This window comes from Schistocerca piceifrons, chromosome 6 (genome assembly GCF_021461385.2).
Source record: "Schistocerca piceifrons isolate TAMUIC-IGC-003096 chromosome 6, iqSchPice1.1, whole genome shotgun sequence".
Classification (NCBI taxonomy): domain Eukaryota; kingdom Metazoa; phylum Arthropoda; class Insecta; order Orthoptera; family Acrididae; genus Schistocerca; species Schistocerca piceifrons.
The window spans coordinates 350,898,447-350,915,646 of NC_060143.1; positions in this window are offsets into that span (position 1 = coordinate 350,898,447).

A 17,200-nucleotide genomic window follows, 5' to 3' on the forward strand; every position below is an offset into this window, starting at 1 on the left:
GGTCTCCCTCTACGATTTTTACCCTCCACGCTGCCCTCCAATGGTAAATTTGTGATCCCTTGATGCCTCAAAACATGTCCTACCAACCGATCCCTTCTTCTAGTCAAGTTGTGCCACAAACTTCTCTTCTCCCCAATCCTATTCAATACCTCCTCATTAGTTACGTGATCCACCCACCTTATCTTCAGCATTCTTCTGTAGCACCACATTTCGAAAGCTTCTATTCTCTTCTTGTCCAAACTGGTTATCGTCCATGTTTCACTTCCATACATGGCTACACTCCATACAAATACTTTCAGAAACGACTTCCTGACAATTAAATCTATACTCGATGTTAACAAATTTCTCTTCTTCAGAAACGATTTCCTTGCCATTGCTAGTCTACATTTTATATCCTCTCTACATCGACCATCATCAGTTATTTTACTCCCTAAATAGCAAAACTCCTTTACTACTTTAAGTGTCTCATTACCTAATCTAATCCCCTCAGCATCACCCGATTTAATTTGACTACATTCCATTATCCTCGTTTTGCTTTTGTTGATGTTCATCTTATATCCTCCTTTCAGACACGACCCCACCTAGCAAAAAAAAAAAAAAAAGCCAACGTCATATTATGGCCCCCGTTGTCCCATGCAACTTTTGTCCCACAAACTTTTCAGCTACTATCATAATTTCGGAGTTATTCTAGGTGGCAATAGTTAGTGACTCACCTTGTGTATAATTTTTGCTTGTTTTTAAATGTAATGAGCGTTATTTACGGCCTTTGCACCTAGCTTTTGCATTTCACTACTTGCCTGCGACCGCCTGCGTGGGCAATGTTTGCTGAGTATTTGCCAGTAGCCTTTACGTGCCTTACCTACGGGAAGTGTTCTGTTTGGCGTTGTTCTTTAGTATACATACCGCTCCCATTGCGTGAATTATCATTAGGAGAGACAGATTCCTTTACTTAACGTGCGAGGAACTGGAGTTGACATATCGCCGTCGCAGGATTATTTGTGAATTTTTTCTTGTTTTTAAAATTGTACTTTATGTGTGTTTTAGAGGCATCTCACATGAGCTGCTCGGGCGGGCTATTGTGAGGCGTCCCGCTTCAATGTGACGTCAGAGCCGATATTGCTTAAGCACGACTACTTCCGAAGTTACTATGGGAAATTTTTGCCCGATTTCGGTCTTTACAATTTTTGAAATTTGAATTCAATATATGTGTTATTAATTACAGTTTAAACTGTCAATAAAATTTTTCTGGCTTTGTGACCTCATTGTCAATATATAAAACTACCGACGTTTCGGTCACTGTTGGAAGTGTCCTCCTTCAGGGTGTTTATTGGCTGTGACAGTGGCCACGGAACCCAGCGTTTATATTTTACCGTTTAAACTGTTTTTTGTCTTTCCGAGATTAACTAATTTATTATTTAGTTTTTGCTACTCCTGAGATTTACTGTTCAGTTTAAATTTAACTGGTTGTTCCTATAATCTTATAGTGTTTCAGTTCAAAGTAATTGTCCTTTTGTTCAAAAAAGGAAACTGCTATCTTGAATCTTATGTTGCTGGGTTTTAAGTGAATCTGTATGTTTCAAATAAGTGGCATTTAGTACTGTTTTTGTAAAGAGTGATGTTGAATCTTTACTCGCCCAGTCCTTCCTCGTCCGAACTCAATAAGCGTGCAGTGGCACACAACAATTTAAACTAAACACAACATTCAACTCAATAAGAAACCCAAGCGTTTATCTTTAGTATCATTTTGTAGTACTGTAATCCATTATGCTCACAAAAAGGGATAGAACATTGAAAGGAACTCTAACTGGTGACCATGGACAGTTAAACACCGGTCTGCAAGAGAAAGCATAATACTTTCCCCCATATTTTCTGGATTCACTGGAATATCGCAATAGACTAAGTATTTTATCCGCCCCCCCATAAAAAAGGCTAGAGGGGTTAACTGAGGAGACTGAAAAGGCTGATACATCTGGCAGGGTACCTTAGGTTCAGAGCACGACGTACATGCAAGGCATTGTATATACCTGTTCTTTGTCCGAGGAGGAACTTTCATCGGTAAAAAGAACATCGGGGAAGAAGTTCTGATTGGCGAATATACGCTGGAAATCCTGGAGATCATTCCCATCCAGTTCTTGGTGAAAATTACGTTATGGGCGTGGGACATGTATACTGGTTTTAGGATAGCAATTTCCTGTTCAAACTGTGAGCTCATTGCAACATAAAAGGGAACAGCAACTTCATCAGCTTCGTCTGTTCTTGTTCTACGACGATTGCGTGGCCTAGGATTGAATCTTTCCGTTTCCTGAAGAGCCACAAGAAGACCATTTAATAATTTTTTCATAATGTGGGGCCACAGTCATAATATATTTCTTTAAAGTCACTTTTTAAAGTGCCATTATCAAGTGTTTTAATGTATAACATTAAAGTACCATAATCAAGTGTTTTAATGTATAACATTAAAACACTTGATAATGGCACTTTAAAGCCGAAATCATGATCGTGTAAACGCAACACAGCAACTAAAAAACAGTCTAATGGCGGTACTGACTTCAAAGAAAAAAAAAGACAAGAAGACCAGAAAACATGCGTCGGGAAGGTCTGTCCTTGCCTGAGAAGCATTACGCTTATCTTCAAACACAATAAAAGAAAAGTAATGATGACGCAGTTGTAAATCAAGGACTGTCTTTACTGATCACGACATATTACTTAAAAGTACAACAGTAGTGCACTACATGTACCCGTATTGTAAATAGGATGTATTACTTAAAAGTACTACGGTAGTGTACTACATGTACCCGTATAGTAAATAGGGGAAAGTCATTCCAGTTAATGTTCTGGTGAGTTATATCCTTCATAAATGAATAGGATTTCTACCTTCTCCTCGTTGGCCTAGATTGTACTTGCAAACGCCTTCAACTGCGACGGTTCGCTGAATGACCGACTTGCACTTTCCTTGTATTTCTGCTTGTTTACTATTAACCCCAGAAAGTGTACTGTTACGTTACCCCCGATACCTGCTATTACAGGAAAGTCAAAAGCAGTTTTGTGTTATGTTTTTAATAACGTCATGTTTACGTGAATGGTACACTGTGATACGTTTTTGAACAGGTCTTGTGCAGATGAAATGGATTACCGAATAAAAATTGTAGAGTGCTGCTTTAAAAAAATTACTGGTGCCCATATCTTCGTAACGAACAGCGTTACAAGAAAGGCAGTTGTGACGATTGATGTCCCGTGGTAGCTAAACATCATTTACCTGATGTGTTGTTTTTTGTTTTGCTTCTGGACGAAAAGTTATTTGCGCTGGTCAAGATAGACTGGACATGTTGTCCAGTTAGTTCTGCTCCAAACCATATAGTAAAAATATACCTGAGTCCAACGTCATAACTTTATGTGTGTCAACATTTAGATACGGCAGCCAATATATTCCTCAGTGAAATTACTTCCAAGTAAATGCACTCAAGATGTCTGATTCTGCCGTTCCGTAATACAGTGGCCACCTTACCGAGAAGCGCTGTAAAAGTAATATCAGACTTATCAAATAAAACGCAGAATACAAATATCATTTTGTGATTTCGTCATCTATATGACTTCGAAATTACTCTTCATTTGCAAATTTGCTGTTAAAAGTAACTTTCAATTAATGTTTCACAGAACTAGGCTCGAAGCGTTCTCTGAAAGTTATTTCGAGCAGTTAGTTCAAGAGCCCACGCGAATAGTAAACGGTTGTGGAAACATACTTGACCTCTCAGCAACAAATAATCCTGAGTTAATAACGAGCACCAAAACCAATTCAGGGATTAGTGAACACAGGGCTGTCGTATAGAGATTGAATATTGTAATCCCTAAATCCTCCAAAAATAAACGATAAATATACCTATTCAAAACAGCAGATAAAAATTAAGTTGACGCCTTACTGGGAGACAATCGCCACTCATTCCAAATTAGTAATATAAGTGCAGACCAGATGAGGATTGAATTCGAAGAAATAGTATCTGCAGCAATTGAGAGATTTATACAAAATAAATTAACAAACGACGGAGCTGATCCTCCTTGGTACACAAAACGGGTTAGAACACTGTTGCAGAAACAACGAAACAAACATGCCAAATTTAAACAGTCGCAAAATTCCAGAGATTGGCGATCTTTTACAGAAGCTCGAAATTTATCGCGGACTTCAATGCGAGATGCTTATAACAGTTTCCACAACGAAACTGTCTCGAAACCTGGCAGAAAGTCCAAAGAGATTCTGGTCGTATGTGAAGTATGTTAGCGGTAAGAAACAATCAATTCCTTCTCTGCGCGAGAGCAATGGAGATACTATCGAAGACAGTGCTGCCAAAGCAGAGTTGCTAAACACAGCCTTCGGAAATGCCTTCACAAAAGAAGACGAAGTAAATATTCCAGAATTCGAATCGAGAACAGCTGCCAACATGAGTAAAGTAAATATCCTCCGAGTAGGAAGTAACTTAAATCACTTAATAAAAGCAAGTCTTCTGATCCAGGCCATATACCAATTAGGTTCCTTTCGGATTATGCTGATGCATTAGCTCCATACTTAACAATCATATACAACCGTTCGCCCTACGAAAGAACCGTACCCGAAGACTGGAAAGTTACACAGGTCACACCAATATTCAAGAAAGGTAGTAGGAGTAATCCACTAAATTACAGGCCCATATCGTTAACGTTGATATGCAGCAGGATTTTGGAACATATATTGTGTTCAAACATTATGAAGTACCTCGAAGAAAACCGTCTGTTGACACATAGTCAACATGGGTTTAGAAAACATCGTTCCTGTGAAACACAACTAGCTCTTTATTCACATGAAGTTTTGAGTGCTATTGACAAGGGATTTCAGGTCGATTCCGTATTTATGGATTTCCGGAATGCTTTTGACACTGTACCACACAAGCGGCTTGTAGTGAAATTGCGTGCTTATGGAATGTCGTCTCAGCTATGTGACTGGATCTGTGACTTCCTGTCAGAGAGGTCACAGTTCGTAGTAATTGACGGAAAGTCATCGAGTAAAACAGATGTGATTTCTGGTGTTCCCCGAGGTAGTGTCATAGGCCCTTTGCCGTTCCTTATCTATATAAACGATTTGGGAGACAAACTGAGCAGCCGTCTTAAGTTGTTTGCAGATGACGCTGTCGTTTATCGAGTAATAAAGTCATCAGAAGATCACAAAAAATTGCAAAACGATTTAGAAAAGATATTTGAATGGTGTGAAAAGTGGCAGTTGACCCTAAATAACGAAAAGTATGAGGTCAACCACATTAGTGCTAAAAGGAATTCGTTAAACTTCGGTTACACGGTAAATCAGTCTAATCTAAAAGCCGTAAAATCAACTAAATACCTAAGTATTACAATTACGAACAAATACCAAACGAACAACTTAAATTGGAAGAAACACATAGAAAATATTGTGGAGAAGGCTAACCAAAGACTGCGTTTTATTGGCAGTACACTTAGAAAATGTAACAGATCTACTAAGGAGACTGCCTACATTACGCTTATCCGTCCTCTTTTAGAATACTGCTGTGCGGTGTGGGATCCTTACCAGATAGGACTGACGGAGTACATCCAAAAAGTTCAAAGAAGTTCAGCATGTTTTGTATTATGGCGAAATATGGGAGAGAGTGTCACAGAAATGTTACAGGATTTGGGCTGGACATCGTTAAAACAAAGGCGTTTTTCGTTGCGACGGAATCTTCTCACCAAATTCCAATCACCAACTTTCTCCTTCGAATGCGAAAATATTTTGTTGACACCGACCTACATAGGGAGAAACGAACACCACAATAAAATAAGGCAAATCAGAGCTCGTACCGAAAGATATAGGTGTTCGTTCTTTCCGCGTGCTATACAAGATTGGAATAATAGAGAATTGTGAAGGTGGTTCGATGAACCCTCTCCCAGGCACTTAAATGTGATTTGCAGAGTATCCATGTAGATGTAGATGTAGATGGATTTTTCTCATTCTAAAAACCTGTGGCTTTCCGTTTCACAAGGTCGCTGACATGTGTGTTTCCACGTACCAGTTTTTGTATTTGACGATTCGTATTTGTTTCAGTTTAAAGTAAGGAAGAACATAAGTACACATTAAAAATCATTAATATTCAATTGTATTGTATTATATTTGTAGCGTGAAGGAATTAGCCCAGGAAGAAAATTGTTACAGAAATGTAAATAGTCCAGAAAAGTACGCTGATTCTTCAAAGATAACGCATTTACAGGCAGAGACTAATCTTGCCTCCACAGCCTAAGGACGCCTGTACGCGTTCGCAAAGGGGCAGTCTGTTCGAATGCTGGTGGTGAAACGAATTTTCGTCTTCAGCATTCGGCCGGCAAGGGGAAGATACGTAGATGCGTGAAGTTCCTAGACTCCAAACATTGTGTCGATGTTTTGGGTTAAATTTTAACCTATATACAGAGTGACACTTTTGTCGTGATCGGTTTGTGGATTGGTGATGTGATGCTCGACGGTGCCCCTGGCACTGTTCGACAGGAGTGGTCTGTTTACTGGTGAACCAAATGGTTGTGAGCACCTATTTAGTAGCGTGTTGGTCCACTTTACAAACAGAATACAGCAGCGATTCTGCTTGGTATTGATTCGACAAGTCCTAGGTAGGTTTCCGGAGGCATGCGACACCATAAGCCACCGCCTATATCAGGCAATCCCCGTAAATTACGGGCTGGTGTTTCATGTGTGCGCATCTGATGCCCGATATTTGTTCCAACAGGTACAGATCAGGTGCATTCGCTGGCCAAGACATCAATGAGAGTTCACTGTCTTGCTCCTCAAACCACTGCAGCTCGGTTCTGACCTTGTCACACGCTCAGTTAACTTGCTGGGAGATGACATCGCCGTAGGGGAAGACATCAAGCATGAAGCGATGCAGGTGGTCCTCAATAATTTTCACGCAGTCCACAGGTGTCATGGTGCCTTCGATTACTAGCACAGGTCTCGTGGAAGCCCAACTCAACATACCCCATCGCATAATTCTGCCCTCATTGGCCTGAAACTGTGGCGCGGTGCATGTTTCAACCAGCGATTCGCCTGGATGACGGCGTCTAAGGACCCAACCATTGACCAAGTGCAACAAGAAATGCCATACCTGACCAAGTGACCCGTGTGTACTGATCCACGGTGAACGCTCAGTGATGCTGTGTCCATCCTGTCGTAACTGTCGATAGCGTTGGATCAATACGGGAAAAAGTAGGGGTCGTGTGCTTTGGAGCCCCATGTTCAACAATGGACTTTGAACGGTGTGTTCCGAAACATACGAGTATGTGCCTGCACCAGCACTGTATTGTGTCGTCAGATCCGCCACAGATCGCTGCCTATCCTACTTTACACAGGGGGCAATCCTCCGGTCTTCGTGAAGAGATGTGGCCCAGTTATTGTTTCATCATTTTTCAATGCCTTTCCGCAGATGCTCACGACAGTAGCACGCGAACATCCCACCAGCTTCGCCGTTTCAGAGATTCTCGTTCTCAGCTCAGGGCCACAACAATCTCACCTTTGTCAAAGTTGCTTATATCAGTGGATTTCCGCACTTGCGGTCCGTATCTTTGCTATAATGACTACCCAGTCGTCTCTCTTCCCCTTATATTCTTTTCCTTACCGCGTTACGTGACCGCAACAGTTCTAGGCGCTACAGTCTGGAACCGAGCTACCGCTACGGTTGCAGGTTCGAATCCTGCCTCGGGCATGGATGTGTGTGATGTCCTTAGGTTAGTTAGGTTTAATTAGTTCTAAGTCTAGGGAACTGATGACCTCAGAAGTTAAGTCCCATAGTGCTCAGAGCCATTTTTTCCATTTGACCGCAACACTATGAGAAAGGCATTCAGTCTTGCGGTGGGCAGTGGTTATAATGTTTTGCCCCATCAGTGTATGCCAGGACTGGATTTTCCCTTCTCCCGTTTCCTATCATCTACAGGACAAATAAGCTGCAACATTACATTATGTATGTACTCATCATTAGTCACGTCTATACAAATACTTAAGACTCAAATCTCCCATTTCACGAAGCGAAAGTACGAATGTGCCTAAAGAATACCTTTCCCGACAACGAGGCTATGGCAAATAATTAGGAGAAAGCGTTGCCCATATTACCCAATATGTCACAAGGAGCGTACAAATGAATCCTACAATCTCAAAAATCCTACCACTCCAGAAATACGGAAATCAATTCGGGAAGATGCGGCGATAGTATTTGTGTGGCAGTCACTTCCGTTTTCAGCGGTCGCGAGTCCCCTGTTCGTGGCAAACGCGTCACGTTGGCCTTAAACAGGAAATGAATATTTACCGCCCCCCCCCCACTCTCGCCCTCACAGCGGATGGAGTTGCGCTTCGTATCTCGCCATACAATATTGCTTTACGATGATATCTGAATAAAACTGTTATCTTCCTTTTTTCAACCTAAACTTTATTTGGAACTTGATCTGATCGTGTGTTGTCATAGCAGACATCTTTGGCGTGTTCGTTTGTACTTATTAGATCTCACATTACTTGCAGACATTAGATTCGCTCTGTACAAAGATTCCGAGCACCGACGTAGCCCCGATCTTGTTTTCCACGTATTATTCAGTTCGGAGATGTGACCTGCATAGTCTACGCCAGAGTCCGTCACAAAACTTTCTGTGTGGACAACGGGAGAAGAAGATCACCGGTTGCAATCATAAACCAGGTGGTTGTACAAGTGTCCCATTTATCACGTCCTATTTACTACCCAACTATTTATTATCTGTATCGGCGCAGTTTTTAAAAACTGGAAACAAACGTAAAACTATAAGGAGTTTCAAAAAGCGGTGTGATCGCCGAAACACAGGTACTAGATGTTTTGTTGACCCTTTTCTTTTATTCCTCGTCATGCGTTTTCGGCTCTATTCATATTTAGATAACCTGATAAAATATAGTAACAAATATATAGTTATATGATGTACAGAAGGCACAGATGTCTTAAATAAGCTACGTAGTTTGCGCAACAATCAGTTCTGATAGACGAACGTACCATTTTAAATAAGTGTTAAATATGACTTTGCCAAGTACGTTAAAAATCGCCAGGAAAACGATGAAGTTAAAAACGGACTAGACTTACAGTGGAATGATAAAACGGCCCCTTGTGCCTGGTAAGTAAACAACCTACGAGAGTTAGATCGCGTAACTACAGCGTCGCTGCTTTACAGCGTTTCATCGTTATCATTTGTCACATATTTGTGCATCAAAAAGATATTATTACAAATGAGATATGAAATAAAATATGTATTTATAAACTTTAACAGCTATTATTGTCAACCTGTTCGGTAAAAACCCATATATAGAGGGAAATTATTGTTTACATACACAGCTTAACTTTTTAATATAAAACGGATAACAGAATGAAACTAAACACAGTTTGAATAATTCAAAACAGGACAAGTATTTCTCTATAATTATAATCTATTATAATGAGTAAGAAAATAGTAAAATACGTAAGTCAGGTAGATAAAACATTTCTTTATTTAGAAGAGGAATACATGGGGACTTAGAGCAGTAGAATGTTCAGTAACACAGCTTATTTATCTATGTCTCTTTTATTCATAAGCAAATATACTAAAACAATTAGGAACAAAGTTTTAAATATAGTTTTATTTGCTAACTGTCAGGTCCGACTCACTCGCCACGGGATTGGTCTGCAATTGGCCGAACATCAACTCTTCTTTTCAGCTGTAAATTGCGACCCAGAGACATGGTAAAAGGGCTTAAGAGGAAATACTCAATCTGTTCAAGGACAGTATTTTACAATCCCGTAATCGAACAAGTTAGAAAATTTAACTATTTAGTATGTTTGATGTCTTATCATTAAGAAGAAAATTAGAGAAATAAGTCAAATTTCAACTGATGTGTGGGTCTGTAAACAGAATGCATATCAACAGAACCAGGAAGGACACATAAATGAAATTTTATCACGTAATGGTATTGCCTGTTGAGATGTATGCTTGTGAGCAAAGGATTTTGAAGAGAGGGGTACAAAGAGGTATGGAAAGGGTAGAGACTAACTTCATGAATAGAACGGCTGGATATACCATTAGAGAGGAACCAAACTAAAATATAAGAGAGGAATGCAAATTATTTTATGCAAGTGAAAACGTTTTGTTGTTGTGGTCTTCAGTCCTGAGAATGGTTTGATGCAGCTCTCCATGCTACTCTATCCTGTGCAAGCTTCTTCATCTCTCAGTACCTACTGCAACCTACATCCTTCTAAATCTGCCTAGTGAATTCATCTATATGTCTCCCTCTACGATTTTTACCTTCCACGCTGCCCTCCAATACTAAATTGGTGATCCCTTGATGCCTCAGAATATGCCCTGCTAACCGATCCCTTCTTCTAGTCCAGTTGTGCCACAAACTTCTCTTCTCTCCAATTCTATTCAATACCTCTTCATTAGTTATGTGATCTACCCTTCTAATCTTCAGCATTCTTTTGTAGCACCACATTTCGAAAGCTTCTATTCTCTTCTTGTCCAAACTATTTATCGTCCATGTTTCACTTCCATGCATGGCTACACTCCACACAAATACTTTCAGAAACGACTTCCTGATACTTAAATCTTTACTCGGTGTTAACAAATTTCTCTTCTTCAGAAAAGCTTTCCTTGCCATTGCCAGTCTACATTTTATATCTTCACTACTTCGACCACCATCAGTTATTTTGCTCCCCAAATAGCAAAACTCCTTTACTACTTTAAGTGTCTCATTTCCTAATCTAATTCCCTCAGAATCACCCGATTTATTTCGACTACATTCCATTATCCTCCTTTTGCTTTTGTTGATGTTCATCTTATATCCTCCTTTCAAGACAGTGTCCATTCCGTTCAAAGGCTCTTCCAAGTCCTTTGCTGTCTCCGACAGAATTACAATGTCATCGGCGAACCCCAAAGTTTTTATTTCTTCCCAATGGATTTTAATACCGACTCCGAATTTTTCTTTTGTTTCCTTTACTGCTTCCTCAGTATGCAGATTGAATAACATCGGGGAGAGGTTACAAACCTGTATCACTCCCTTCTCAACCACTGCTTCCCTTTCATGACCCTCGACACTTATAACTGCCATCTGGTTTCCGTACAAATTGTAAATAGCCTTTCGATCCCTATGTTTTACCCCTGCCACCTTTAGAATTTGAAAGAGAGTATTCCAGTCAACATTGTCAAAAGCTTTCTGTAAGTATACAAATGCTAGAAACGTAGGTTTGCATTTCCTTAATCTTTCTTCTAAGATAAGTCGTAAGGTCAGTATTGCCTCACGTGTTCCAATATTTCTACGAAATCCAAACTGACCTTCCCCAAGGTCGGCTTCTACCAGTTCGTCCATTCGTCCGTAAAGAATTCGTGTTAGTATTTTGCAGCTGTGACTTATTAAACTGATAGTTCGGTAATTTTCCCATCTGTCAACAGCTGCTTTCTTTTGTATTGGAATTATTAAATTCTTCTTTAAGCCTGAAGGTATTTCGCCTGTCTCGTACATCGTGCTCACCAGATGGTAGAGTTTTGGCAGGACTGGCTCTCCCAAGGCCGTCAGTCGTTCTAATGGAATGTTATCTACTCCCGGGGCCTTGTTTCGACTCAGGTCTTTCAGTGCTCTGTGAAACTCTTCACGCCGAATCGTATCTCCCATTTCATCTTCATCTACATTATCTTCCATTTACATAATATTGTCCTCAAGTACATCGCCCTTGTATAGACCCTCTATATACTCCTTCCACCTTTCTGCTTTCCCTTCTTTGCTTAGAACTGGGTTTCCATCTGACCCCTATTGAGATAGGCCTCTACATCCTTACATTTGTCCTCTAGCCATCCCTGCTTAGCCATTGTGCACTTCCTGTCGATCTCATTTTTGAGACGTTTGTATTCCTTCTTGCCTGCTTCATTTACTGCATTTTTATTATTTTCTCCTTTCATCAATTAATCAATATTTCTTCTGTTACTCAAGGATTTCTACTAGCCCTCGTCTTTTTACCTACTTGATCCTCTGTTGCCTTCACTACTTCATCCCTCAGAGCTACCAATTCTTCTTCTACTGTATTTCTTTTCCCCATTCCTGTCTATTGTTCCCTTATGCTCTTCCTGAAACTCTGTACAACCTCAGGTTTTGTAAGTTTATCCAGGTCCCGTCTCCTTAAATTCCCACCTTCTCGCAGTTTCTTCCGTTTTAATCTACAGTTCATAACCAACAGATTGTGGTCAGAGTTCACATCTGCCCCTGGAAATGTCTTACAATTTAAAACCTGGTTCCTAAATCTTTGCCTTACCATTATATAATCTATCTGATACCTTCAACTATCTCCAGGATTCTTCCATGTATACAACCTTCTTTTATGATTCTTGAACCAAGTGTTAGCTATGATTAAGTTATGCTCTGTGCAAAATTCTACCAGACGGCTCCCTCTTTCATTTCTTAACCCCAATCCATATTCGCCTACTATGTTTCCTTCTCTCCATTTTCCTACCTTCGAATTCCAGTCACCCATGACTATTAAATTTTCGTCTCCCTTCACTACCTGAATAATTTCTTTTATCTCATCATACATTTCATCAGTTTCTTCATCATCTGCAGAGCTAGTTGGCATATATACTTGTACTACTGTAGTAGGCGAGGGCTTCGTGTCTATCTTGGCCACAATAATGCGTTCACTATGCTGTTTTAGTAGCTTACCCGCACTCCTATCATTTTATTCATTATTAAACCTACTCCTGCATTACCCCTATTTTATTTTGTATTTATAACCCTGTATTCACCTGACCAGAAGTCTTGTTCCTCCTGCCACCGAACTTCACTAATTCCCACTCTATCTGACTTCAACCTATCCATTTCCCTTTTTAAATTTTCTAACCTACCTGCCCGATTAAGTTATCTGACATTCCACGCTCCGATCCGTAGAACGCCAGTTTTCTTTCTCCTGATAATGACGTCCTCTTGAATAGTCCTCGCTCGGAGACCCGAATGGAGGACTATTTTACCTCCGGAATATTTTACCCAAGAGGACGCAATCATCATTTAACCATACAGTAAAGGTGCATGCCCTCGGGAAAATTTACGGCTGTAGTTCCCCGTTGCTTTCAGCCGTTCGCAGTACCAGCAAAGCAAGGCCGTTTAGGTTAGTGTTACAAGGCCAGATCAGTCAATCACCCAGACTGTTGCCCCTGCAACTACTGAAAAGGCTGCTGTCCGTCTTCAGGAACCACACGTTTGTCTGGCCTCTCAAGAGATACCCCTCCATTGTGGTTGCACCTACGACACGGCCATCTGTATCGCTGAGGCACGCAAACCTCCCCACCAACGGCAAGGTCCATGGTGAAAATATAAAAGTATAAAAATGTAACTGGTACGCGCACTACCTACGAATCGAAGACGAAATGCACGCAAAAAGAAGACCTGTTTTCTACAGTTTTGTCACAAAGATTCTGGAAGCCAGTGGAAGAAATTGTAGGATGGAATACATATTTGATCGGGGTGGACTGCATAGTTCACCATGAAGTTGATCAAAATAAAGATGATAACTTTAATCAACAATAAAACAGGTTTCCAGAATGTGTAACATGGTGTAGAGTAAATGTTATTTTTACAATTACATTAAACCCGAAACGTCTTTTAATTCAGTTTCTAACTTTTCAATAAGTACAAGGCTTTGATTTTTTTATATTCGACCAATGTGCATCTAACGACTCTACTGAAATCATTCTGCGACCACTGTTTAAACGATGTAGTATTTTAACATTTTGTTTCATGTCTGTGAATTGTATCGTTTGCATGTGTGTGTGTTTGTGTGTGTGTGTGTGTGTGTGTGTGTGTGTGTGTGTGTCAGTTGTTAATTTTTTATTACTGTTTGCTTCAGTGTAACTGGTTCCAGAGTGCCAGACCCCAAAATTACGATCCTGTCAGTGGCATATCACGTAGCGATACACCTCATTCCAACACCTTCTTTCAACACCTTCTTCCACTGATGCACGCATCAATGACGGCATACCAAAGTATGCCACATTAAGGGCAGTTTCCTCGTTATCAGTGGCAAATGGGAGGCGTCGTAGAATTTTCTTCTTGTTCTTCCATTATTGTTTTCTCCTTTTGGTACTTGTACATTTTGCACGCTACTCGTCTTTCCCTCTAGCTTACACCTGTTCTACCGAGAATTTGGAACATCTTACACCTTTTTTATAAACGCTTTTCAAGGTTGACAAATCCCGTCCACTTGTCTTGATTTCTCTTAAATCCTGCTTTCACTGTGCAGGCCAAGGTCTTGATACCTTCACCCATCCTAAAGCCAAACTGTTCGCTATCTATCAGTTCCTCCATTTTTATTTTTATTCTTATGTATGTTATTCTTGGCATCAATTTGGAGGCATGCCCTATTTGGCTGATTTGGCCATAGAACTCTTATTTGTATGAACTTACTGTCTTCCGAACTGTAGATGATATTTTTCCAAAAATCTGGTGGTAAGTCTCCAGACTCACATTCTACGAACTAGAAGATTTCAGGAATTCCTATGGGAAGTTACATTCGATCGCAAGTCTTCCAAGCTCTGATATACGATTCCCCATGTCTGCCAGATCGAGTCCCATTCCCTGTTCTGTCATGCTATTAGAACAGTTCTTACTCCTTACAAAGGTCTTCAGAGTACTCTTTCCACGTGCCGCGCGGAGTGGCCGCGCGGTTTAAGGCGTCATGTCACGGACTGTGCGGCCCCTCCCGCCGGACGTTCGAGTCCTTCCTCGGGCATGGGTGTGTCTGCTGTTCTTAGCATAAGTTAGTTTAAGTAGTGTGTAAGTCTAGGGACCGATGACCTAAGCAGTTTGGTCCCTTAGGAATTCACACACATTTGAACTCTTTCCACGTATTCACTCTCTCATCTGCGTTTAACAGTGGAATTCCTCTTGCACTCTTATGTTGACGCCTTTGCTTTTAATTTGGCGGAAGGTTCTTTTGAGTTTTCTATACGATGAACAGTCTTTTTTTCAATTTTTCCTGCTGCCACTACGTCTTGATTTCACTATATTTCCTATTTATTTTATCACTAAATGATTTATATAGGACGTAAAAACAGGTATGGCCAAACTTCAAGAAAACATTCTTCACTAATAAAACGTGTTACATGGATTTCCTTGTTAGTGCTCATTTTCTACTTCTCTTCATCATCACATTAATCATGGGTAACACACAGAAGCAGAACGTACCAGCATTGCATGAAACGTTTTCTAACGTGGAATTTTCAGAAACCCTCGTGGTTACGTTTGGTGAGAATGTACAGCAAGTTGTAATTCTTAGATTCACCGTCAATGTTTGACGGAAGAAGTGTTGACATGTGACTCACATGATTGCTTGCGATTAAGTGGGACTAACCACACAGCTCTCCCAGCATCAAAGGCGTGGCATCATCATCACGGACATGGCTTTCCGTACAGCGCAATGGAAGACGCCATTTGCTGTACGCATTAGCAGATGGTGATGGCCGTGGCGCTCAGCGTTTGTATCGCCAGAGATTTACAGAATGACAATACCCCGACAGGACGACATTTGAAGCATGGGGAGCGTGGATTGTTTAAGCCTATGAAAACTCAGTGATGCTGCGTCCACTGCAGTCATAAATGATGATGTTTTTGCGTCAACACAGGAACACTTAGGGGTCGTGTAATGTGGAGCTCCATGTTCAGTAACGGCCTTTGAACAGTGTGCTCCGAAACACTCGTGGCTGCACCGGCATTGCACTCTGTTGTCAGAGCTGCCACAAGTTGCTGCCTATCCTGGATTACACACTGGGGGATCCTCATACCACTACGTTACGTGATGCGACGCAACCGTTCAATACCACACGGCCTACATGTTATTCCACCATACTTCAACCACTTTCCATAGGTGCTCAGAAGAGTAGTGAACCATCTTCGCCGTTTCAGAGACTCTCGTTGCCAGCCGCAGTGCCACAACAACGTGCCTTTTATATCAGTGGATTTCCGCATTTTCGGCCCGTATCTTCGCTATAATTACTAACTATTCGTCTCTCTTCCGGTTTTACTCTTAATGCGTAACGTGTTCGCAGCACCATCAGGAGACATACAACCTCGCGGTGGACAATGGTCATAATATTTTTCTCATCAGTTTATATTGAGGGCTGTATGAGACCTTACTCTGATGGGAGGAAAGCAAACAGCGTTACTTGAAACGGGTGGACGTAATAACTTATCAAGCAGAGAAATGGAGAGGAGGGATGTTAGTGATTACGTCATGACGCCTCTCGGGCGATCATATGGCGCAGGCGGCAGTACCAGTCTGAACGCACTGCCAACATGTACGGGTGTAGTGGATTGTTTTGTGGGACAGTTACTTCCCGACTCACAAGATCCGCGAATAAGAGAGACAAATGACAATCATCGTCATTTTGTAAACGAACCCTTCACCAACAGGGAACTGAACTGAACGCCACTATGAGGGAAAAACACGGCCCAGGGTATAGACAACGTGTTATCGCAACTGACAACACAGAAACGACACTTCAGGTGTGTTACATAAAATTTATTTGAGATTTCAGTCCAGAAGAGTGGAACAGTTCTTAATATTAATAAACACCTACATCTAAATCCATAGACTGGAAAAGACCGTGATGCGTATGGCAGAGGATACCATTGTACCAATTACGAAGGCTGTTTCCTGTTCCATTCAAATATGGAGCGCAGGAAGACTGTTTAAATGCCCCCGTGAGTGCTGTAATTAGTCCGATCTTGTCCTCATGATTCCTACGTGAGCGACATGTAGGCCGCTGTAACTTATTCCGTGAGTCATCACTCAAAACTGGAGCCTGAATCTTTGTAAGTAGGCTTTCTAGGGGTAGTTTACGTTTTTTTCCCAGGAGTCTGCCAGTTCAGTTCTTTCAACATTTATGTGACAGTCCCCCGTAGGTCAAAGGAACCCGTGACCATTCATGCTGCTCTTCTCCGTGTACGTTCAATATACTTAGTCCTATCTGGTAAGGTTCACGCACGCTTGAGCAGTGTTCTAGGATGGGTCGCACGGGTGATTTGTAATCAACGTCATTTTTAGAGTGACTGCATTTCCCTAGTGTACATCCAATAAGCTGTAGTTTGCTACCTGATTGACCCACGACAGAGCACAAGTGATCTTTCCATCACATATCCCTACAAAGTGTTACACCCACCTATTTG